Source organism: Mobula birostris, chromosome 12 (assembly GCF_030028105.1).
Source record: "Mobula birostris isolate sMobBir1 chromosome 12, sMobBir1.hap1, whole genome shotgun sequence".
Classification (NCBI taxonomy): domain Eukaryota; kingdom Metazoa; phylum Chordata; class Chondrichthyes; order Myliobatiformes; family Myliobatidae; genus Mobula; species Mobula birostris.
In genome coordinates this window covers 86,675,433-86,699,058 of record NC_092381.1, presented here as the reverse complement: position 1 = coordinate 86,699,058, position 23,626 = coordinate 86,675,433, and positions in this window count along the sequence as shown.

The window sequence follows — 23,626 nt, the reverse complement described above, 5'->3', positions numbered from 1 at the left end:
TCTGGCAGGAGCAAAGGGTGTTGGGAATGGTGAAGGAGGAGTGTCACGGGAGGGGTGTGGGACGGGTGGCAGAGAAGGAGTGGCGGGTGGGGGGATGGCACGAGTGTAGACACACCCAGCCCTGAGACGCCAGGCAAGGTCACTTAATCCAAGCAATTGATTCATTGATCATTATAAAATGTCTCTCTGATGCTTCTTGCTCCTTCCCCTCTCCCTTCCCCTTTTCCCAGCTATGGTTCCCCTCTCCCTGCCCCCTTCCGACTCTCAGCCCACCATAAAGACCCGTAACAGAATCAGGTTTATCATCACTCACATATGTCATGAATTGTTTTTCTTTTTGTGGCAGCAGTACAGTTCAATACATAAAATTACTACAGAAATGTGAAAAAGTCTTAGGCACCCTAGCAATATATACAGTATGTGCCCCAGACTTTTACACATTATGATACATATCTTTTATTAACAGGTTCAAGGTTTTTTGTTGACATTGTTCTATGCATGACTGTAAAGGAGAACAAAATGGTTGTTACTCCATGATGCAGCATAAAAAGAACACAATAAGCATAAGAAACACAAAATACCCACAACAGATACAAATATAAATGCAATCCCATAAAACACAATGTACAAGTATCTGTTTGAGTGTGGCCGTATGTACATGGAGTGATTGTATGTACATAAAGTGATGCTAGGTGCAGCAGTATCCATACAAATCTTAATCTGAAATTGGCCTAGCAACAAGAGTTCTGAGGGACAGGAGTTTCATATTTCCACAATGCTTTCTATAGAAAATGAAAACCTTCCTGATTTTGCTCCCACATGACCAAGGTTTCATTTTCATTCTAGATCCCTTCCAGTGCTTTCTATGTAACCACTTTGTCGAGTGTCAGCCATTTTGGATATTTCAGTTTGCTCACACCTCTAATCTACTATGCTCCACAGGATGCAAACCAAGTCGCATAACCCTCTCTGAACTTTCTGAGCACTGGGTCCAGTCTGGTGAAACTCTAATCCTTTAAGGCTAATGTATCTTTCTTCGGGTATCTGCTTCATACCCTGTGCAAGCTGCAGTTCTGTGGAATTTACAGTGTGCAATAGGCCCTAGCTTTTTCCTGGGCTGTAGAAAATGAATGGCAAATGATTTCTCAGATGCATATCCAGAATCTCAATCCAGGCAAATGTTTTAAATTGGGCCCGTGAAACTCTGGAATCTGAACAATTTCCTGTTTTTCTCAATCTGCATAAATTGTTGAAAGCGGACTGAAATAAGCCTCTACGAGACTGTGCTAGACATGTGGACAGAGGTAACTTTCTGACTGGCTGCCAAGTATACTGAGTGCTTGTACAATTGATGAAACAGCACCAGTGTTAAATAGACATAATTCAAACAGATTTACCTTCCAGGTTCTCAAGAAGTTTATTCCACAATTTGTGGGAACGATATTTTTGCTTCGAACTTTGCAGCACCTGCAGCTTTGCTTGCCAACTCTGGCTGAATGGACCTCTGAAGGCTTCCTCCTCACAACCACCACAGTTGGGCATCTTCCTCTCCTGCCACCTTCACCACTGCTTACCTGTCACGTCCGTCAATGTACCTTTTTCCGAGGCTATTAGAACTGAAAGGTATGTCTTAATACATGAGCGTAATTGATGGCATTTCATATCAATCGACAAATCATATATCCCACAATCTCCAACTCATAAACATGGCCAGCTGCCATTTCGATGGCTTCTGATCTGCTTTCCTCAGGTGCTTGCAGTTTCCTGGAGACCATCCATTAAATTCTGGATCCATCCTGGAGAGTAGTAAGCCTAGATGCTGTGAGATTTCTGAATGACTTCCTTGTTATTTTAACCGTAATGTGAAGCTGGAGAAAGAAGGAATTCCAGAGAAGGTGATGCTTGTTTCTCCAAGTTGTTGCTAACTACCCCACTGATCACCAGGAATATCCTTGTTTCAATGAGGGATCTACTTTGATAGAAGTGTGATTCCCACTGAGCACGAAAGGTCCATGCTGCCACTATAAGCAAGAACTCTAAATTTGCCACACACAAATTATCCAAAAAAATTCTCAAGGCACCAAAAGTTCAGGAATTGGGACACATCCTCTTCTTCTTCCAAATCCCAGCAAATTTCACCTCATTTGCTTAAGTATATCGAGGCCTCGAGGGTTGGTAATGGCCCAGGTCCCAGACACTGGACACCCTCCAAGCAACCAAGAGTTTGAGACCAATAGGAAATTATCTTCAGCAAATAAAGGAACCAGAAGGGTATTCACAAATTAAATTATAGGTTTCTCATGCCAATGGATCTTTGTAATGTCAACCAATTGTCTCTAAGTTTGCAATGCAAGATTCACAACCAGAAGGAATTTGAAGTGTCAGCTGAAAGGAATTTAAGGGCACTAACTCTGACAGGGGTTAGTGCGGTGCTTGTGAAAAGTTATAAAGAGACAAGGAGAGCTGCCAGAACATGTTCATCAGATTTATTCAACTTTCTGCAACTTACTAGGTATGCTATCAATGTAAATATGTGACATTCTTCCACCTTTTAGAAAGGAAAGTACTTTGCAGATTTAACCTGTTTCCAAGTTGTCTGAGTCTCTGATTTTCTCAGGGGAACATCTCTTTGGTGTTGCATCTACTTCCTGACATGAGGGAGTTGACACTCTTAAATTAATTGAGTGGAATTTTATGTTGTTCCTTTTACATTCTCCATCAAATTCTGGAATACATGTATGATATATGACTCAGTATTTTTTTGTTATCTCTTGCTGGAACTAAATATTCCCTTCTAATTTAATCTCCTATTTTCACAACAGACAAAGGCAATGGAGGAATTTAAGGGGTCAGACAGCATCTATGAAGGGAAAAAGACATGGGTCAAGACTCTTTAACTGAGCTTGAATGTTAACAGTCCATTTCCTTCTATATATGCTGCCTGACCTGCTGAGTTTTTCCGGCGTTTTTGTGAGTTACTCTAGATTTCCGGCATCTGCAGTCTCTTGTGCCTCCATAATGTCACAAGTTACCTTTTTTATAACCTTGTTCATCCACTATTCCTTCAACATCCCATTGCTAAATGTCAGATTTATGAGGTTTCGTTAAAACACCATCTGTATTTGAAATACCGCGCAACATTGGTAGCTCGGGTTGGCTGTTTGTAAGTTCAAAGCTTCAAAGGTTTCAAAGGTGCATTCAGTGTCAGAGAAATGTATATAATATACATCCTGAAGTGCTTTTTCTTTGCAACCATTCACAAGGAACAGAGGAGCGCCTCCAAAGAATGAATGACAGCTCAATGTTAGATCCCCAAGGTCCCCCCAGCTCCCCTCCCTCCTGCGCGTAAGCAGCAGCAACCAACCATCCCCCCCCTCCCCCAACCGGCAAAAAAAAGCATCGGCCCCCACCACTGAGCTCTCAAGCATTCAGCAAAGAAACAGACTTGCGGTACTCCAAAGACTACTCATTCACCCATATTCGATATACCACAGGCTCTCTCTCTCCCTAATGAGGGAGAAAGGGGTGTCTCCATTTCACAGCGTGAGGGGAGACATAACAAATAACTCACTGGTTTATGATGTTAGAAGTCCATTGTGTTGCTTTTTCTGAGCTCTGTGCCCAAAGATCTCAGGTCTTAGATCTTCAATCTCCCACAACACCCCAATCTCCTGCCCGGACACTGACCTTTGATCGTCCTGTCTCCAGAGCCATGAAATCTCGGACCTCTGAAGGCGAGTGAAGCTCCTAACCCACGCCCTCAGCATGCTGAATAACAGCCCTCTGTGAAACTCCAAGGACAGATCCTATTCCCACAATGAACTGTAGTCAGCATGTAACTCCAGGTCAGGGTCTTCAAAAGAACTCTGAAGGGAAAAATAGAGATATTAAAGATAGAAATAGAACCGTTTCCAAAGATGCAAGCGAAGGAGTCACCATTAGGCGCCACTGATTCTCCTAAGCTCCTCTTCACTGTTTGGTTGATTACTGAACTTGGCAAAATGTTTGTGGATGTTTTGGCTCCAACTGAGAAGCCATGATTAGTGTTCAGTGAGGGTGTTGTCTCCTCAGAATGCCAGCTTATATGCTCCTCCGGGGTCCGAATGGATATTGATTAGACATCGTGGTCTGGTTGGCTGACTCAAGACACCGTGAACCGTTTAGCAGTAGAAGATTCCGATTGGCTAACTTCAAGAGAGATCCATTGGAAGTGTTTGCTCCGCTTTCCAAATCCCAAAATTACTGGCAATTCGTTGATTGTTCGAAAGTCCAAAGGTTCAATTTAATGTCAGAGAAAGGTATACAATATAATCCGGAAATGCCTTTTCTTTGCAAAACACCCATGAAAACAGAGAAGTGCCCCAAAAAATGAACAACAGTTAAACGTGAGAACCCCAAAGTACCCCCCCCCCATCACCCTCCCGTGTGTTGACTTGTTGTTTATCTTTTCTCCGTAAGGGTTTATATATCAGATCTATGTTGGTGTGTTTGCTGATGGATCCTTTAGTAGAGAACCACACGTCGAGAAATTCTCATTCTTTTCTTGTTCTTGCTTGAGTCAAGACTCTGGTTGTCATCCAATTGAATGGTGTCCATCTCCGTCTTCATGAGCTGATATGAGCGAGAGTGGATCGTGCTTCGACCAGGCTGCATGAGCATCAGCTAGCGAGCAGAAGCCACAACCCAGTGAAGAGGTTGTCTTGTATACTCTTGATGCAGGTCAATTAATTACACAACGCATTAGGGAAGTACAAGATAAATTAATAACAGAATGTAGAATAAAGAGTAACAGCTTCAGAGACAGTGCAGTACAGGTAGGCAATGAGGTGGAAGATCAAAATGAGGTAGATAGTGAGGTCAACAGTCCATTTTATCAAATCAGGGAACCATTTAATAGTCTTATTAAGGAAGATGTCCTTCAGCCTGAAGGCATGTACTTTCATGATTTTGTATCTTCTGCTCAGAGGGAGAGAGAAGTAGGGAGAATGTCCAGTGTAGGTGGGGTCTTTGATTATGCTAGCTGCTTTACTGTGCTAGTGAAAGTATAGACAGAGATCATAGAGGGTGATGAGGTTTCTTTGATGTGTTGAGCTATGTATATAACTCTCTGCAGTTTCTTGGTGGTCATGGGCAGAGCAGTTGCCATACCAAGCCGTTCCACTCTTTAAGAAAGGCGGAAGACAGGAGAAAGGAAATTATAGACCGGTTAGACTGACCTCTGGTTGGGAAGGTGTAGGAGTCAACTGTTGAGGATGTGGTGATAGACTACTTGGTGACACAGGACAACATAGTACAAAGTCAGCATGGTTTCCTTCAGGGAAAATCCTGCTTTACAAACCTGTTGGAATTCTTTGAGGAGATTATAAGTAGGATAGATAAAGGGGATACAGTGGATGTTGTACATTTGGACTTTCAGAAGGCCTTTGACAAGGTGCCACACATGAGGCTGCTTACCAAGTTAAGAGCCCATACTATTACAGGAAAGTTACTGACATGATAAGAACATTGGCTGTTTGGTAGAAGGCAGTGACTGGGAATAAAGGGATCCTTTTCTGGTTGGCTGCCAGTGACTAGTGATGTTCCGCAGGGGTTGGTGTTGGCACCACTTCTTTTTTTGCTGTATATAAATAATTCAGATGATGGAATAGATGGCTTTGTTGCCAAGTTTGCAGATGATATGAAGATTGGTGGAGGGGCATGTAGTGTTGAGGAAACAGGTAGGAACATGGAAGGACTTAGACAGATTAGGAGAATGGGCAAGAAAGTGGCAAATGAAATACAATGTTGGAAAATGCATGGTCATGCACTTTGGTAGTAAAAATGAATGTGTGGACTATTTTCTAAACAGGGAGAAAATCCAGAAATCTGAGATGCAATGGGTCTTGGGAGTCCTTGTGCAGAACACCCTAAAGGTTAACTTGCTGGTTGAGCCAGTGGTGAGGAAGGCAAATGCTACGTTAGCATTCATTTCAGGAGGTCTAGAATATAAGAGCAAGGATGTGACGCTAAGGCTTTATAAGGCACTGGTGAGGCCCCTCCATGAGTATTGTGAACAGTTTTGGGCTCCTCATCTTGGAAAAGATGCGCTGTCATTGGGGAGGGTCCAGAGGAGGTTCCCAAGGATGATTCCAGGAATGAAAGGGTTATCATACTAGGAACATTTGATGGCTCTGGGTCTGTGCTCACTGAAATTCAGAACTTTTCAAATGTTGAAAGGCCTACACAGAGTAGATGTGGAAAGGATGTTTCCCATGGTGGGAGAGTCTAGGACAAGAGGGCACAGCCTCAGGATAGAGGGGCACCCTTTCAAAACAAAGATGCGGAGACATTTCTTTAGGCGAAGGGTGATGAATTTGTGGAATTTGTTGCCACATGCAGCAGTGGAGGCCAGGTTGTTGGGTGTTTTTAAGGCAGAGATTGATAGGTTCTTGATTGGACTTGGCATCAAAGGTTACCAGGAGAAGGCAGGGAACTGGAGTTGAGGAGGAGGAAAAAAAGGATCAGCCATGATGGCCTAATTCTGCTCCTATGTCTTATGGTCTTTCTATGGTGCATTGATAAATATAGATGGGGACATGCCAAATTTCTTAAGCCTTCAGAGGAAATTGAGCTGATGGTGAGCTTTCTTGGTCATGGCATCTACATTGTTGGACCAAGACAGGCTATTATTTGATGAATTCCAAAGAATTTGATGGTCTTGACCCTCTCAACCTCAGCACCATTGATATAGGTAGTGCATGTGTACCTCTCACCTTCCTGAAGTCAGGGACCAGCTCTTTTGTTTTGTTGACATTGAGGGAAGGGAGCTGTCATGACACCAAGCTCTCTTTCTCCTTCCTGTCCTCTGATTCATTGTTATTTGAGATACAGCTCGCTATATTGGCATTATTTGCAAACTAGTAGATAGAGTTAGGGCAGAATCTGGCCACATGTGTACAGGGAGTAGCGGACTGAGGACATAACCCTGTGGTGCACCAGTGTTTAGAATAATTTTGGCAAGGTATTGTTGCCTATCCTCACTAATTGGAGTCTGTTGATCAAGAAGTTGATGATCCAGTTGCAGAGGGAGACATTGACACCCACAGTCCAGAGTTTAGTGATGACATTGCTTGGAATGATAGTACTGAAAGCAGAACTGAAGTCAATACAACACACATAAAAGATGCTGGTGAACGCAGCAGGCCAGGCAACATCTCTAGGAAGAGGTACATTCGACGTTTCGGGCCGAGACAGTTCGTCAGGACTAACTGAAAGAAGAGCTAGTAAGAGATTTGAAAGTGGGAGGGGGAGGGGGAGGGGGAGATCTGAAATGATAGGAGAAGTCAGGAGGGGGAGGGATGGAGCCAAGAGCTGGACAGTTGAGTGGCAAAAGGGATATGAGAGGATCATGAGACAGGAGGCCTAGGGAGAAAGAAAAAGGGGAGGGGTGGAAAAAGCCCAGAGGATGGGCAAGGGGTATAGTGAGAGGGACAGACGGAGAAAAAGGAGAGCGAGAGAAAGAATATGTGTATATAAATAAATAACGGAGAGGGTATGAGGGGGAGGTGGGGCATTAGCGAAGTTAGAGAAGTCAATGTTCATGCCATCAGGTTGGATGCTACCCAGACGGAATATAAGGTGCTGTCCCTCCAACCTGAGTGTGGCTTCATCTTTACAGTAGAGGAGGCCATGGATAGACATATCAGAATGGGAATGGGATGTGGAATTAAACTGTGTGGCCACTGGGAGATCCTGCTTTCTCTGGCGGACAGAGAGTAGGTGTTCAGCAAAATGATCTCCCAGTCTGCGTGGGGTCTTGCTAATGTATAGAAGGCCACATCGGGAGCACGGGAAGCAGTATATCGCCCCAGCCGACTCACAGGTGAAGTGTCGCCTCACCTGGAAGGACTGTCTGGGGCCCTGAATGGTGGTGAGGGAGGAGATGTAAGGGCATGTGTAGCACTTGTTCCGCTTACAAGGATAGTGCCAGGAGAGAGATCGGTGGGGAGGGATGGGGGAGGGATGGGGGGGACGAATGGACAAGGGAATCGCGTAGGGAGCGATCCCTGTGGAAAGCAGGGGGGGGGGGGAAGGAAAGATGTGCTTAGTGGTGGGATCCCGTTGGAGGTGGCGGAAGTTACGGAGAATTATATGTTGGACCTGGAGGCTGGTGGGGTGGTAGGTGAGGACCAGGGGAACCCTATTCCTAGTGGGGTGGTGGGAGGATGGAGTGAGAGCAGATGTACGTGAAATGGGGGAGATGCGTTTGAGAGCAGAGTTGATGGTGGAGGAAGGGAAGCCCCTTTCTTTAAGAAAGGAGGACATCTCCCTCGTCCTGGAATGAAAAGCCTCATCCTGAGAGCAGATGCGGCGGAGACAGAGGAATTGCAAGAAGGGGATGGCATTTTTGCAAGAGATAGGGTGAGAAGAGGAATAGTCCAGATAGCAGCGAGAGTGAGTAGGCTTATAGTAGACATCAGTAGATAAGCTGTCTCCAGAGACAGAGACAGAAAGATCTAGAAAGGGGAGGGAGGTGTCGGAAATGGACCAGGTAAACCTGAGGGCAGGGTGAAAGTTGGAGGCAAAGTTAATAAAGTCAACGAGCTCAGCATGCGTGCAGGAAGCAGTACCAATGCAGTCGTCGATATAGCGAAGGAAAAGTGGGGGACAGATACCAGAATAGGTTTGGAACATAGATTGTTCCACAAAGCCAACAAAAAGGCAGGCATAGCTACACTGAATTCAATAGGTCTCTTTGCTATCCAATGCTCCAAAGATGAGTGTAGGTCCAACAGACCTGTTTCAGTGGTGGGCGAATTGCTGTGGGTGAAGGTTGTCTGGGAGGCTGGAGCTAATGAGTACCATGACCAGCCTCTCGAAGCATTTTACAGTGGTGCACCTTAGACCTACTGGGCAGTAGTCATTGAGGCATGTCTCCTTGTTCTTCTTAGGTATCACAGTGATAGTGGTCTTCTTAAAGCAGGTGGTTGTCTTAAAACAGATAGTTTTAACTGTTTATCTCCAGGAATTTATGCACGTTGTCAACTCTGTTCTCAACCATCTTTCCTCACACGCAACCTTCTGATTCAATAAATTCTTCCTCAGCTTGGTCTTAAATGGATGCCCTCTTATTCTGAGACCATGCTTTTGTGTTCTGGACACTTAATGCTATATTTATCACAAAGGTAGGACTATGGTATTTGATGTCTCCATTAGATCTTAGGATGGTTTGCTGTCAATAGGATTGACTAGTATTGAAAAGTCAGTGAAATATCATCTGAGAAATGCCATCATATGCTGATGGACTATGGAGTTGGTGAGTTCTCTGTGCTAATATTGACACAACTGGTAAGTAGTTCCCAGAAACTGACTCTGTTTTGAGATTTCTAAGATCACCGCTTTTCTATATAAGTTTCCAGAGTCACATTTTTATGAGTTGTAGATTTTTCAGATATCTTATGGACTGTTAATGTTGGTAATAGATTTGTTTATTATTTTATCGCTATATCTTTTTCTATTCTATCCTACAAGAGGATACTTCCTGGAGGAGCCATGTACCTATTTTCTGTCTGTCTGTATTGTATTTTGTGCTGCACATTTATTGTGCATGATTTATCATGTGGGTTGAGGCGTAGTATAAGTGAATAAGTATAGTTAAGTATTCATACTTTGTCTAAGTTCAGGTTAGTCCAGGTAGAGCCACAGAGGCAGCTAGGATGATATTTATTGTTGACCGCTAAGTTTGTTTAGTTACGCTAGTACTTCAGGATGCTAACGCTAAGGCCGCTAACGTTACTGCTTAGACTGATTATTTCATTATATCACTAGTTTTAGTTTCATTAGTATTTTATCATTACAAAATTGTTCATCTTTGCTGGTTTATTAATAAGAGATTGAATTAACTTTGGAACTTCATTACTTTGGAGTGTGTCATACAGTAACAACCTCCGTGCTTCGTCTCTGAGCGGTTTAGGTTTGTATTCAAGAAACTGCTACATTTTGTCAACAAAAAATGTTTATACCAAACAAACACCGGTCTACGGCTAAGGATTGCCTCAGATCTGTTGGCGAAATTGGAATAGCAGCACTGAGAAGCCAGCACAGCTTGCGGCATGCAAAGACCTTTCGTTGATTCATGCTGTGTGTTTGTGATGCCAACACAGTTTGGAATGTCCGTCCACTGGGGACCATTGTTTGGTCATGTGATGATTGCCTGTCGGTTCACCATTATGTTAGAATTAGAATTTATTTAAATCTTATATCCATCCCACAACGTCAGGGAGTAAAAATCTTTGCATTATGACTCCATAGCAATGTACAGACATGGGAATTTAGAAGTCTAATTGCTTGTAGAAAGAAGCTGTCCCATAGCCTGTTGATCCTGGCTTTAATGCTGTGGCAGCATTTGCCAGATGGAAGCAGCTGAAACAGTTTATGGTTGGGGTGACTGGTGTCCCCGACGATCTTCCAGGCCTTCTTTATATACTTGCTGTATATGTCCTCAGTGGAGGTAAGTTCACATCCACAGATGCACTGGGCTGTCCATATCACTCTCTGCAGTGCCCACAATCAAGGTTGGTGCAGTTTCCACACCAGGTGGTGATACAGCCAGTCAGGATGCTCTCATTGGAGCCCCTGTAGAAGGTCTTGAGGATCTGGGGGTCCACACTGAACTTTTTCAGTTGCCTGAGGTGGAAGAGACACTGTTGTGCTTTTTCTTTTGCCACAAAGCCAGTGTGAGATCACCGATAATATGTATACCGAGGAACTTGAAACTACCCACCGCTCAGCTTCAGACTCATTAATGTTGATTGGGCCAAGCCTGTCTCTGTTCCTCCTGTAATCCACAATCAGCCCTTTTGGACATTGAGGGAGAGGTTATCCTGGCACCACTGTGTCAGGGTGTCAACCTCTCCTCTGTAGGCTGTCTCATCACTGCTAGAAATAAGGTCAATCAAAGTCGTGTCATCTGTAAATTTGATCAGCAGATTGGAGCTGTGTTTGGCAGTACAGTTGTAGTTGTATAGAGAGTAGGGAAGGGGACTCAGAACACAACCCTGGGGGTCCACCAGTGAAGGTCAGAAGGTCAGAGGTGAGAGAGCTCATCCTTAAAACCTGTTGGCGATATGATAGGAAGTCTAGGATCCAGCTGCACAAGGTGGGGTCAAGATTGAGGTATCTGAGCTTCTTGTCAAGTCTGGAGGGAATTATGGTATTGAATGCTGAACTGTAGTCCAGGAACAGCATTTGAATGTCTACATCCCTCTTCTCCAGGTGAGTGAGGATGGTGTGTAGTGCTGTGGCTATGGCATCATTAGTAGACTGGTTCCTTTGGTAGGTGAATTGTAGGGGGTCCAGTGTGGATGGTAGCACGCTCCAGATGTAGTCTTTAACCAGCCTCTCAAAGAATTTGCTTATAATTGAGGTGAGTGTGACAGGGCGCCAATCGTGCAGTCACGCTACCTTGGTTTTCTTAGGTACAGGGACAATGATGGACAATTTGAAACAGGAGGACACTACACACTGGGAGAGGGAGAGATTAAAATGTCCATAAACACACCAGCTAACTGTTCAGTGCACACTTTAAGGATGCGCCCTGGGACGCTGTTTGAATGTAGCTTGTGACCATCTCTGTGTACTCAGAGATGTTCTCAGCTCAGAATACCTCCCAGGTGACGCTATCAAAGCTGTCTTGTAACATTGAGTCCGATTGGTTGGACAGCAGTGGATAGTTTTCACTATGGCCGCTTCCTGCTTCAATCTCTGCCTGTAGGTGGGCAGAAGCAAGATGGAGGAATGGTCAGACTTTCCAAACAGAAGGTGAAGATATGCTTTGCGGGCACTGTGGAAGGGATAGAGGCAGTGGTCCAGTATGCCTCCTCCCCGTGTGCTCACCTCGATGTGTCGGCAGAACTTTGGGTGAGCTCTGGTCTGTGACACTTGGTTAAAGTCTCCAGCGCTGATGAAAGCAACCTCTGGGTGTGTGGTTTCATGGATATTGATGGTTTCACAAAGTTTACTAAAAGCCTCTTTGATATCGGCCTGTGGTGGGATGTACACAGCTGTAATGATAACAGACGCAAATTCTCTAGGCAGCCAGAAAGGTTGACAGAGCAGCATAAGGTACTCCAGATCTTGGAAGCAATAGGATTTGAGGGTGTGCACGCTACCTGAGTCACACCAAGCATTGTTCACCGTGAAACATAATCCCTCACCTTTACTTTTCCCATAGAGGTCTTTAGACCTGTCCGCTCGGAACACAGGGAACCTGATGGGTTCGATGGCTTGGTCTGGTACTTCCTCCGATAACTGGATTTTGGTAAAGCATAAGAGGTTACAATGCTATATTTTCTGTTGGTAGGATATTCTGGCTCTCAGCTCACACAACTTGTTGTCCAGGGGCCGTATGTTGGCCAGGAGTATGCCAGGGAGCGGCAGTCTATTCGTGCACCGTCTTAACCTGACCAAGACGCCAGCTCTTCTTCCTCACCTCCGGCAATGCTCCCTCGGTGACGAACCTCCCGTGGTTCGTGTGAGCAGCCGGTCCCAGTGGTAGAAAGGGGGCACATTATGATTGAATGCTGTCTTTCTGATGTTCAAAAGAGTCAGTCGATATTACCTGATGAGACTTTCAGCTTTTTGTAAGAGAAGTGCAGAAAAGTCCAGAGAGATAAGCAGAAAATGACAACACCAATTTGGAGTATGCCACACAGCTGCTGTACAAGCCGCCATCTTTATGCTCATATTTTTACTGAAGTGGTGAAATACTCCGGTTGCCGACATTTGAATTAAATGGCGTTTGTTTGGTCTGCTTTAAACGCTGTGGATGCCCGGCTGGTTTGTTGTTGACTACGTTTATTGAATCGGGATATCACTGGTGCTGCAGGTGAACAAGGAATTAATTGCAAGTGGAGCAATAAGGAGAAAGAAACATGAGTGAATTGAAATTTGGAATGGATGCCAGAAACCCTCATATCAGGACTGTCAAAAGAGAAATTGATTACTTTGAAAGCTTTAGCGGGTAGAGTTGCAAATCTTCAGAAGGAATATAAGACAAATGTGAACAAAATCAAAGGTTTAATACCAGCAATTAAGGATCTAATGGGAAATAAGGAAAATGCCCTAGAAGTGCAATTTTATCTTGAGGACTTGACTAGCCTTTGTGCAACTGTTGCTAAGCAACATCACACATTGTTGTTACTAATTCGTGAGGCCAAGCAAGGAAAAAGAATGAAAATTTTTGAAGCATTGAATGCCTTAGTAGTGCAGTCAGAGGGTATGTTAAACAATGTTCGAACCAAATATGTCATATTGAAGGTTATGTTCTTGAAACAAGTGAAAACATTTCTCAAATTCCAATGCATATTTTGACTCAACGTATAGCAGAGGAGTCACAGGATTAAGTAAATGAAAGTGATGGTGCATAAAATGTCCTTGCTCCAAGTTCTGCAACAGGCAGAGTATATTCTGCGTCTAATACCTCCTCTGTGCAGAAAAAACCAGAGGCTGATATAGTTGCACTAATCACACTCATGTTGGTATTGATGTACAGCATGGAAACACTCTTTTTTTAGATGTTAGAGATCAAAATAGTACTATTGATATTATGAGGAACCAAAATGAAATACCATCCTTATTGGAACAACAGCAGCACATTTCATCTCTGCCTAAAGGAGAGATTAAAATCTTTGATGATCCATTGCAGTATCAAGCATTCATGAAGGCTTTTGAAAATAGTGTTGAAGACAAGACTGACAATTATGATGACTGCCTCTATTTCCTCGAACAGTACACTAGAGGCCGCCCTGGAGAACTTCAGAAGCTTCTAGCATGTTGATCCTAGGGAAGGATATCTAAAGGCTAAGGCTTTACTGCGGGAACATTTTGGTTTTGAATAAAACATTACATTTGCCTACATGCAAAAGGCTCTCTCTTGGGTACCTATCAAATCTGAAAATGTGAAAGTGCTTCAAGACTACAGTCTTTTTCTTAGAGGCTCTTGCAATGCCATGGGAAAAGTGTAGTACATGCAGGAGCTGGACATACCTGCTGATATGTCAATTGTCATAAAGAAATTGCCCTATATGCTTCAGGATAACTGGAGCATGGTAGTCTGTGAACTGCAAGAAAGGCATACCTGTAAGAATACTTTTGCAAACATTGTTGATTTTATTGAAAGGCAAGTTATTACACAGCCGGTGTTTGGGAACATACAGATTCTCTATCACCAGCAATAAGCAAAAGTATGAACAAAGCTAAGTCACAATGTCATTCTGAGGCTAACGGAAGCAGTTTTACCACTGCTGTGGCCACTGAGAAGTAAAGCTAAAACTGAATTGAGAGCTAATCGAAGGGAAATGCGAAGATGTAATGTTGAGTCTTTATGAAGTACTGGTGACATTTCACTTGGAGTATTGTGAGCAGTTTTGTGCCCCTTACCTTAGAAAGGATGTGCTGAAAATGGAAAGGGTTCAAAGGAGGTTCATAAAAATTATTCCAGGATTGAATGGTTTGTCATAGGAAGACCATTTGATGGCTCTGGGCCTGTATTCATTAGAATTCAGAAGAATGAGAGGTGACCTGATTGAAACCTATTGAATGGTGAAAGGCCTTCATAGAGTGGATGTGGAAAGGATATTTCCTATGGTAGGAGAATCTAAGACCAGAGGACAGCCTTAGAATAGAGGGGCGCCTTTTTAGAATGAAGAAAAGGAGGAATTTCTTTAGCCAGAGAGTGGTGAATCTGTAGAATTCTTTGCCACAGGCAGCTGTGGAGGTCAAGTCTTTATGTATGTTTAAGGCACAGGTTGATAGATTCTTGATTGGTCAGGGCATGAAGGGATATGGGGAGAAAGCAGGAGATTGGGACTGAGAGGAAAATTGGATCAGCCATGATGAAATGGGGAGCAAATGGCCAAATTCTACTCCAATATCTTATGGTTTTATCAGAATGGCCAGAAGTCTAAGAAGGGTAACATGACAATGGTTACTTATGTTTTTCTGGATCAAGGAAGTCCAGCAGTTTTCTGCACAGCAAGCCAAATGAACAAGCTCAGCCTAACAGAAAAAGGGACTCACATTTTATGCACCATGGATTAAGAGAAGGTCGTGAGTTCTACTTTGTTTCTGGACTGGAAGTAGTTGACCTAGATGGTGAAAACTATTGTGAACTACCTAATGTCTATATGCAGGAAAGTTTGCCTGTCCACAAACAGAACATTCCTGATCAGAGGGTCTCCAGGGATGGTCTAACCAGAAACATGCCAATTTGCCAGTCTGCCAGAGATTGATTCAGAAATTGAGCCGCTAATACGGGCAAACTTGTCTAAAGGATTGGAGCTGTTGCAAGTGCTTTGCAGTGTCAATGAAGGACACTATGCAATCAGAACAATGATGGGTTGGACTGTGAATGGAACACTGAAAGGAGACCATGGTGCTGGGAGAAACGGTGCACAGCCTGAGCTGATGGTTAACAGGATCTCAGCTTTGATCTTGGATGAGCTATGGCAGCAGCTGACTTCACTGAATATAGTCAGGATGAACAACCTGGTTTGTCAAGTGAAGACCATAATTTCATGGAGCTGGTTGCAAATTCTGCAAAACTGGTCGATGGCCATGACCAGATTAGTTTACCTTTGAGAAAGAAGGAAGCTAACTTGCCTAGTAAGAGGAATATTGCTGAACAGCATACTCTAAATCAAAAGGAAGCGGTTTTAAGAAGCTATGCAGTTTTCACGAAGGATGTCATCTCCAAATGTTATGCTGAAAGAATACCAGCAGGGAACCTGGAACATTGTGATGGGCAAGTTTGGCATATTCCACGTCATGGTGTTTACCACCCCAGAAAAGGGAAAGTCCGTGTTGTTTTACTGTGAGATGAATTTTCAGGGAATATCACTTAATGCTCAGCTTTTCCAGGGACTAAATCTTACCAGCTCATTGAATGGAGTTATAACCCGATTCAGAAAAGAACCAGTGGTGATCATGGTGGATATTGAATCAATGTTTCATCAGATTAAAGTACCAGTGGAAGAAGCAGATCTGCTGAGGTTTCGCTGGTGGTCAGATGGTGACCTTAGCCATGATGTGGTGGACTTTAGAATGGTAGTACATCTCTTAGGAGCAACTTCATCATGACCTGTGCCAATTTCAGTCTTAGGAAATATGCAGAAGACAATGAAGAACAGTTCAGTCACGAAACGATGGATAGAGTTTTACATTGCTTTTACAGTATGTTGATGACTGTCTTATGACCGTGCCCTCTGAGGCAAAAGCAATGTTCCTCTATCATGACCTTGTATCCATTTGTGCTAAAAGCCACTTTTAAGTCACAAAGTGGATAAGCAACAGACATAGTGAACTATCTGTGATACCAGAAGTGTCATGGTTTGGATCGGGTTCCCTTTAAATTTACTTTGTTTGTGTTACAATCTGGACCGTTGACTCCCTGTTTCTCTTTGGTTCCCTGTTTTCCCATGTCCCTTGGGCTTGGTGATTAGAGGCATTTACTCTCGGCTAAACCAACAGTTTATAAGTCTCTGGCTTTCAGCTGTTCGGCGCGATAGCGTTAACAAAATCACCGAAGGTAGTGCGAACCAATGAAATCTGGCCAGAGCCAACTAAGTTTCTTGCCGGAGCAAGCCTAGTCTCCTCCCGAAGCAAGTGCCAGCAAGCCGCCTTCCCTTGCCAGAGCGGGTCAGTCAAAGATAACCCACCGGGGTGAGTCACGAGCTCGCTGCTGCTTGGAGTGTACTTGTGCCCAATTATAGTACTGTCCATCGTTGTGTGGTCTCCGTATCCATGTCCTGTGTCTAAAAGGGGTCCCGGTCCTGTACCCTGGAAGGGGCCTGACCCTGTGTCAAGAAGAGTCCCAACTCCGTCCTGTGTCTAAGGAGGATTCCCGGCTCAGTGTTTTATGACCTACGTCTGAGTCTGTCCCGTGAATAAGGAGAGTCCCTGGCTCCGAGGTTTCAAGTATCGAGCCCTGGCTCTGGAGGTTTCAAGTATCAAGTCCTGGCTCCGAGGTCCGTGTTCCGAGTCCTGACTCTGGGGTCAGTGTTCTGAGTCCTAGCCCAGACCCTTAGTCTCAGCCTAGTCCAGGGCCTGAGTCCCTGTCCCTTATGCTATTCCTGCTTCTGCTTTGCTCTCCTTGTAACGAGCAATAAACTCAATTTAGTTAACCTCACAAGACATGTTTGCATCTTGCATTTGGGTCCACCCATGCCCCCATGTGACAAGAAGAGCAAAGAGCAAAACACACGAAGAATTTGGATTTGGATCAAGATATTCCTACGGTGGCGAGAGTACTGGGAATACAATGGTGATCCAAGGTAGGCCACTCACCAGAAGGGGTATCTTCTCCACACTTAGTTCCCTTTGGAATCTTGAGTTTGGTAGTGTTATCTGCTAGAAAGATCCTAGAAGATCTATGTATGAAAGAGCATGGCTGGGTTGACACTATTCCAACCTCACTTGCTCATGAGTGGACAATCTAGTTGGAAGAACTGTGAGTTGGAAGCCTTCAAAGTTGTTTGATGTTTGAAACCCTTGGATTTCAAAGAAGTTACTGCCACAAGTGAAGATGGCTATGGAGCAGTGCCTTATTTATTGTGGCACAACATGTGTTCTCAGGTGCGCAGTGCTTTTATCATGGGAAAATCCAGGATAGGTCCTCTGGTCAGTTTCCATCCCTCACATGGAGCTCACCACTGCTACCATGGCAAGCTGTATGGATACATGGTGGAGGAAGGAGTTGCACAACCAGCTTCAGGATTCAGTGTTTTGGACTAATAGTACTTCAGTGCTGAGGTATATCAAGAATGAAACTTGCCAGGTTCTGAACTTTTATTGCTAACAGTTTCAGAACTTCTTGAGGTCTCACAAGCATCTCAATGGAGGTATGTAAACACTCAGTAGATGTGGACTCTAGAAGTAAAAGCAAAGAGTACATGTTTGTCCCGGTGTCCCTGTGGACAAACATGTACATGCTTGTGATTAGTTTATGTTTCAGAACTACAAAACATAACACAAGTAATGATTCCATGTAAAAAAAAATATTTAGAGATACAGTGTGGAATAGGCCCTTCTGGCGTATTCAAGCTGTGCCGTCCAGCAACCCCTGACAAACCCGATTTAACCCTCATCTAATCACAGGACAAATTACAATGACCAGTTAACCGGTACATCTTTGGACCGTGGGAGAAACCGGAGCACTTGGGGAAAACCCATACATTCCACAGGGAGGACTGTAGAAACTACTTACAGAGGACACCGGAATTGAACCCTGAACTCCAACAGCCCACGCTGTAATAACATCACACTAACTGCTATGCTACCATAGTGCCCATTCTGGAGAGATTCGTCTCTGTTCTTGACCATTTGGAAAATGTGTGGATCAAAATCTGACCCGATGATTTTTCTCATCCATCCTCCATCAACTGCACATCAATTTGAGGTCAGCAGAGAACTTTACAAGTGGAATTGTTCTTGCATTTCTCTAACTAGTCTAGTTGAGTTTTTGGTTAATGATAAGTTTCAGAATGTTGATGATGGGTGACTTGGCACTAAAGTGCCACTAAGTATCCAGAGTCGATAATTAGATTTCTCTTATTAGAGATGGTCATCATCTAAAAGTTTTGAAGTATAAATGTTACTTGCCTAAATATTCTCTCGTGTCGTACTGCATGCAGGCAATGGCTCCTCTTTTTGCTTAGAAGTTATAAATGGGATTGACGATTATACAATCATCAATGAAAATCTCTTTTTCTGATTATAGGATGGAAGGAAGGCCACTGATAAGGCAGCTGAACATGCTTGAGTTTAAGAACTCCAGCTATATTGCCCTGGGTTGGGGTAATGGAGCCACAACTTTGTATAAGGGATAACTTAAAACATGAATTTTCCTCGCTAGCATTGCTTTTAGTTATACCTGGGTGTATTTCTCCTTGCGATAATTACCTTTAGTTTTATCTGTTCTCTTATTGATGCACTCAGTTAAATGCTGGTTTGATCTCAAAGGCAATCACACTTATCTCACCTTTTAGGTCCAACGCTCTGTTGAAAGCCAATGTTCAGCATGTACCTGAGAAACATAAGAGGGAAAAGGATAAGATGCTTTTGATGTGGGCTGCAGTGGATGGATAAGAATGGAACAAGACAAGTACATTTCTTTCCGGATGGACTACGGGAAATTTTAGAGTGGGAATGTTTGGATAACTTTAAGTCTACATGCAGGTTGGAAAGTCTAAGGAAGAATAGATTATCTTCAAAACAATCACATAGGGCCTTTTTTATGCCATGGACCAATATCATTAAGTAAGGTATCCATGGAACACAAGTTGTGAACCCCTGACGTAGGATGTCAGTAATTACTTTAAATCAAAGTGAACTCAGGACACTGAAAGTAAACCTGAGCTAAAAGAATCAAACAAGAAATTAAGATGAAGAGAGCATTAATTTACAACACTTTCAAGAACCTTGACGAAGAAAGGGAAACTGGAGGTACTTTGCAGGAAAGGGTGACGGCAGCAGAAGGAGTGTTAAGTATGTCAGCTTGTGAGCAGGGGAGGGTGGATTCTCAGTCATAAGGTATCAATGAGGTCAAGAGAGTAGGAGAGAAACCGTAAACAATGCTGAACATGTGAGGCGAAACAGAAGAAAAACTAGACAAAATTGTACGCTTTGGGCTAGGTTTTAAGGAATATTTGAGGTTTTCCCCACTGAGCAAGAGAAGGAATTAATGCTTTAGAGTTAATATAGTGGGAATGATAAAGGAATTTGCAGAATTCACAAAAATTTGTTATGCAATTTACAAGTGCAGTGGATGACTGGACCTGACATTTATTTTGTGGCAAGAAATACAGATAATGGGTGCATTTATGATGTGGGGTTGCACAGGGCTCAGTACTTGGACCCTTACATTTTACAGCACAATTTAACCATGCAGGGAACATTGTAAAAAAGTTTGTAAATAATTTCAAAATGCATGAGTTTGATGGGAGGAAAACTATGGCTTGCAGGATGTTATAGACAGTAGAATGACTGGAGGGATCTCACCAACAGAAATGGATCAAGTTGGCCTTATTTCTGACCGACAAGTTGGAATCTGCACGGCTCCCTGCAATGGAAAGGTCAAAGAGGTGATCGTAACTAGGAGATGGGGTGTTTACACAGCAAATATGGCACATCTTTTCCAGATATACAGAAGTGTGTCATTCTAGGTTGGAAACATTGCATGATGCAAAACAATGAGAAATGCAAAGTTTAATTAGTAATAAGATCAGTGATGACAGCCTTAAAGAATTTTTGTTAAAGGACCTGAAGCCAGGATCAGGGTAACTTGTAATCCAAGGTGAATTGATCACAGCCACCTGATCCATTGCTCTGTCCAATTTGTAACCAAGCAAATTGCTTTGGTAAACCAACAGCCAATTAAAAATTACAATTGACAGCCAGACCGCTTCAATTACTGAATTACATTACTGGTTGTCAGACTTCATCAGGGACACCAACAACAATCTTATGGCTTATTCATAAGGAGTAGTGTCTTGTCATGCTACTGTGCCCTTTACCACAGTTGCACTCTTAGCAGCAGTTCAGAATCAGAATCAGGTTTATTATCACCAGCATGTGATGTGAAAGTTTGGAGATACTGTAAGTTCAAGCATGTGCGCTGTAATTGTTAAGTGTGAAATTTCAAATGCACGCAAGATCAAATTGCTTCCTTTCAAAGATGGGCAGCTCTGTGTTCAATTGGATGCAGATTTTAACTCACTGAAATTGAGGCCAATCATTGAAGTGACATTGTCCGAGATCTGAGGCACTGGAGACAGATTGTGAGAGCTCAACAAAATTCCATGTTACCAATAAGAAACTTATCTTGCAAGGAAGAACAAACAAGAGATTTGTTAATTGAATGGGGTTTGGCTCAAAGCATCTACAAGACAAATATTTGAAGTTTCTGCCTTCATGGATCACAGCAATAATTTTGGCTGATTTTTTTCTCTTTGTTTATTCAGTTTATGGTTTTATTTATTTCTTGAGTGATTACTTTTCTGCTGGTGCCCTGAAGAAGTGAATTAATTCTTCCTATAAATTGATGTTGAAGAAAAAGTGCACAGGAAAATTGATGGCGTGCCTTTCAGTGATGTTTACTGTTAATGTCTGAGTACATGTAATCAGCCTTTAATACAAACCTTTTGCAAAACAACTGCATTAAAATGCTACAGAACACCTTCATCTGAATCAGAATCAGGTTTAATATCTCTGGCACGTCATCAAATTTGTTGTTTTGCGGTCTCAGTGCATTGCTATATATAATTTAAAAATATATACTGTAAATTACAATAATAATTATATATGTAAAAATTAAATTAAGTAAATAGTGCAAAAAGAGCAAAAGAAAATGTAGTGAGGTAGTGTTCATGGGTTCATTGTCCATTCAGAAATCTGATGGCAGAGGGGATGAAGCTGTTCTGAAACTTTGAGTGTGTACTTTTAGGCTCCTGCACCACCTTCTTGATGGTAGCAATGAGAAGAATGCATGTCCAGGGAGATGAGGGTGAGATTCTTACCTATTGCAATTGAACCATTTGTGTGCAAATTAACATTTGGAAATGTTCACAATTACTTTTAACCACTCATTTGTTACATTTAGGCAGATCTAACTCCAAAAGAACTTCTTGTATTAATTATATTCAATGGCCTGCAGTAGCTCCATAGAACATGAATAAATAAGAACATAGGAGATGGAGAAGGAATAGGCCATTTGGCCCTTCAAGCCTACTCCACCATTCATCAGAATCATGGCTGATCTTGTACCTCAGTGCTATTATTCTACATTCTTTTCACATCCCATGCTTCCTTTAATATTCAGCATCTATCAATCTATGTTTTGTATGAATATAGTGAGTAGGTTTCCACAGTGTTCCATTGCTGAGAATTCAAAAGGGTCAGCAACCTTTGAGAGGAGAAATTTCTCCTCAATCCTAAATCTTCAATCCCCCATCTTAGATGCCTCAACCCATCATCGTATTCCTTTAAAGAACTTTAAAGGTCTTGATGATATGTCCACTCATTCATCCAAGCTATAGAAAATACAATTCCAGTTTACTCAATCTATCTTCGTGAAGAAAAACCACCTTCCTGGAAGCAATCTACTGAACATCAGTAAACCCATTGCGTCATGCTGCATTATCATTTCCTTCATAACTTTCAAAATATGTTATAGAAAACCTTGCGATTCTTATGGTAACTAAAATTTCTGATTTAACTAAGCAATAAATCTCTTTCAATATCACATAGCCTTCCAAACTTGGAGAGACATCAAACTGATGCCTTGGAATTGTCTCTTCAAAGAGATAAGCAATAATTTCTATATTTGCTGGTAATGTCCACATTCCAATAAATATTGATATTGTTTAGCATACCATTCAACAGAAGCAGACATCAGAGATAAGAAGCTGCTATACTATATTTAAAGCCTTAAAACAATACTCTTTATAACAAAAAAAAACAGTGAAATTTCCATCAAGATCAACATCTTCCATTACTGGTCTCACAGAACAGTTTCAATACAACATATTCCACTGATCTAATGCATTCTTATAGTTGACAGCATTTAGCCTGTGCCTACATACTTGTACTCAGCTCACAAAAGAACTTACTAAGGGACACTCTTCTAGCTACAGGGAAGTGTTGCTACTGAATGGTTGAATGCTGCAATGGAGTGAATGTGTTTGCAGGAAATCAGGGGTGAAAGAATATTCATTGTGTAAGAGATCCACTGAAATCTTTCTGATCTATGGCCAAGAACTACTGTGTCAGGAAGTCCTTTTAAGGACATGCGAGCAGTGTATGAACAGGGAAGCCCGCAATACATAAAACTCCAAGTTTGTGCTCTGCCTGCTCCTCTGGGCTGAAGAAAACTAGATGGAGACATTTTTGCATGACAGTGGATATTGCTTTACAGTCTACATTTGGAGAGTGGTGGTGGAACAAATAAGAAGCTTTACGTTCCCTGATGCTAACATATTGAATGACCTGTCCTGGGCCCAATCATAAAGAAGATGCTCCAGAGCCTTTATTAGGAGGTTAAGGAGGGTTGGCTTGTCACCAAACATTCTAACAAACTTCTACAGATGTATTGTTGAAAGTATCTTGAGCAATTACATCATGGTCTGGTGTGATAATTCAAATATTTAGGAAGATAAGAAGCTGCATAGAATGGTGAGGAACTCTGCCAAATACATCACAGGCACATCTTTCCCTAACATCAGTATCATCTGCAAGAGGCACTACTTCAAGAAGGCAACACCCATCATCAGAAATCCCATCATCCAGGCAATGCCATTTTCTTGCAGCTGCTATCGGACAGGAGGCTGTGAAGCCTGAAGTCCCACATCACCAGATTCAAGAACAGCTCCTTCACTTTAACATACAGATCCTGAACCAGCCAGCAGATCTATCATCACTACAGTTTAGCAACACCATGACTTCGCAACACTTTGGCTAATTTGATCACCTTGCAATAAAATGGACTTCATTTTATTTCTTTTCTAATTGCATTCTCTTATAAATTTGTATATAATTTATGTTTAAGTTATGTTTTTCTTGCGGATGCTTACATAAATGCTATACGTTTGTGATG